General features: G+C 34.0%; 1 pseudogene; it reads right to left on the bottom strand.

Moving 5' to 3' along the window:
* Positions 1-355: 355 nt before the first annotated feature.
* Positions 356-1,983, bottom strand: LOC139894183 (1-aminocyclopropane-1-carboxylate oxidase 2-like; annotated as a pseudogene).
* Between the last annotated feature and the right edge of the window lie 229 nt (positions 1,984-2,212).

Here is a 2,212-nt window from a genome sequence, read left to right on the forward strand (position 1 = left end):
AAGAAAAAAGTGACACTCTTCATTAGTTTTGCTCTTTAGTAAGGTTACAATTAGTTTAGTGAAGTAGCAACGGATTTTGGAATGCATATAACATATCCTTTTGTGAACAACAAATATAATTTATATAAAAGTACACTAGAGATAAACTAGGAAGTACAAATTGCATACGGAAAAACAGAAACATAGACATACATGACTTATATGAAACAACACAAACTCATTCGTAATGAAACTACATACACAACCAAAATGCAATGACAGAAGAGATCGACCACAAAGTTTCCCTCGAAAAATCCCGAGGTTAAATACTTAAACCGCGACAAATGAAGCAAATTCAAGATAAAAAGAATGGTAGTCAAGTAGAAACATAAGTGAAGATATTGTATATGAATGTTATAATCAAAACCAACAAAAGTTGATTTCCAAATGAAATGGTGTTCTCCTTTTTACCTTGGGTTATAGATGAAAGAGGGTTATAAAGGAAAGCCATTGATATACAATCTAGTGCCCCTTTAAAAATTGGCCTTCCTATAACATGCTTGTATTTTCCTTCACTCTATGTCTGCATTTTCACACCATAACTTGAAATCATATCATTTTTATCTTTTATTATATAGAGGTATGTATTGACAAGGTTTTCCCTATTTAGACTATCCGGGGAAAGGTAATATATTCAATGTACGCGGTCTAAATGAGTTATCCATTGACCATTTCCGTCTCATTCTGATGGTTGATCAAATATGTATAGTATATGCTAATAGTGAAGTTTGAACCAAATTTGATTGAATTACCTGAATCTAATTAGTGATAATCAAATAATCTAATAAAATGTACCTGCAATTGATCGCCAATGGTGACTATTAAGGCATTGTTATCTGGCAAAAACGATACCCAACCTTTCTTCGAGTAAACATGAAACTCGGAAGATCCATCACAAACATGAAAGCAAAGTGTATGCGAGTGTTCTGATCCTCTAATCAGCATTCGGATCACATCATATTTCAATGAATCTATATACACATCATCATTCGATACCATATTTGAATCTCGACAATGCTTATAGATGTAGCATATAGATCCAACTATTTCTTTTTCTTTAGTTCCATCATCATCAAATCTCCATTTTCGCGTAGAGGCATTAAGAAACATCTTTAGTATGGTTTCAGCAATGTTTTCAATCTTGGTCATGAGGCTTTCCATTTTGTCACTGAAGAAATGCAATGCAATCAAGATTTGTTTCATGGTCTAACACAATAAATCATAAGTTTTGAAAAAAATAAATTAGTAACCATTGTAGATCAATAAAGTAACTACTTCTTTTATATATAATTTATGTGTATATCATGTTTTTTGAGGCCTGAAAATTGTGTCATACTACTGCTTTTTTACATATCCTTAAGGATGGCTCTGCAGACTTCAAAAAATAAACAAGTGAAATTTAAGTGACACAAATTACTTGAAAATTGAATATTGATTAGGCAAAACTTCTTCCATCTCCGATTTTAGTGAGTCGTCTCTACACCAAACGAATTCTTCGTTTGATTCCCTATCGTCTCCATGGAACTCGACAAAACCGTATGGTTTTTCAGCCGATCTTGATACGAAAGATTTCTTCTCGGGCGACAAGCCAAACACTTGAATTCCAGCAGTTTTAACTAAAGAAGACAAGAGTTGGCCCGGTATTCCATGGTTAACTAGCTCGAAACAGCCCGTTGGTGCAATCGAATCAATAATGTCATCAAAACCATGATCCTTCATGATATCGAGTTTTGGAAGGTTTTGTATCTTTGAGTTTTGGCGAGGGAATACGCGGTCTGGCAACACTAGATCAGGTACACGAAGAGAACGATGGAGAAACTCAGTGAGGATCTCATCATTCGCGACCGAAGATCTACGGCCCGCGGCTACCGGTGAAGGTGGTGGTGCACGGAAGTCTAGTGGTATATTGTGGTGATCATAAGTTAATTGAGGTGAATTAGCCATTGATGTGATCATGTGAAATGTGATCTGGTTAATTAAGCATAAAACAAAATATATTGAGTACTAAATAACACTAGATCTAATAGTTGTTATTGTGTTTTTTTATATCAAAGTTGTACTGATTTTGAATAATAGTTTTGTTATACAAAAAAAAAAAAAAGTGATCGATAATCATATTGTCTAGAATTAATCTAACATTGAGTCCCAGTCAGTACTTTTTGTGGTTTGCCTT

This window comes from Rutidosis leptorrhynchoides, chromosome 2 (assembly GCF_046630445.1).
Source record: "Rutidosis leptorrhynchoides isolate AG116_Rl617_1_P2 chromosome 2, CSIRO_AGI_Rlap_v1, whole genome shotgun sequence".
Classification (NCBI taxonomy): domain Eukaryota; kingdom Viridiplantae; phylum Streptophyta; class Magnoliopsida; order Asterales; family Asteraceae; genus Rutidosis; species Rutidosis leptorrhynchoides.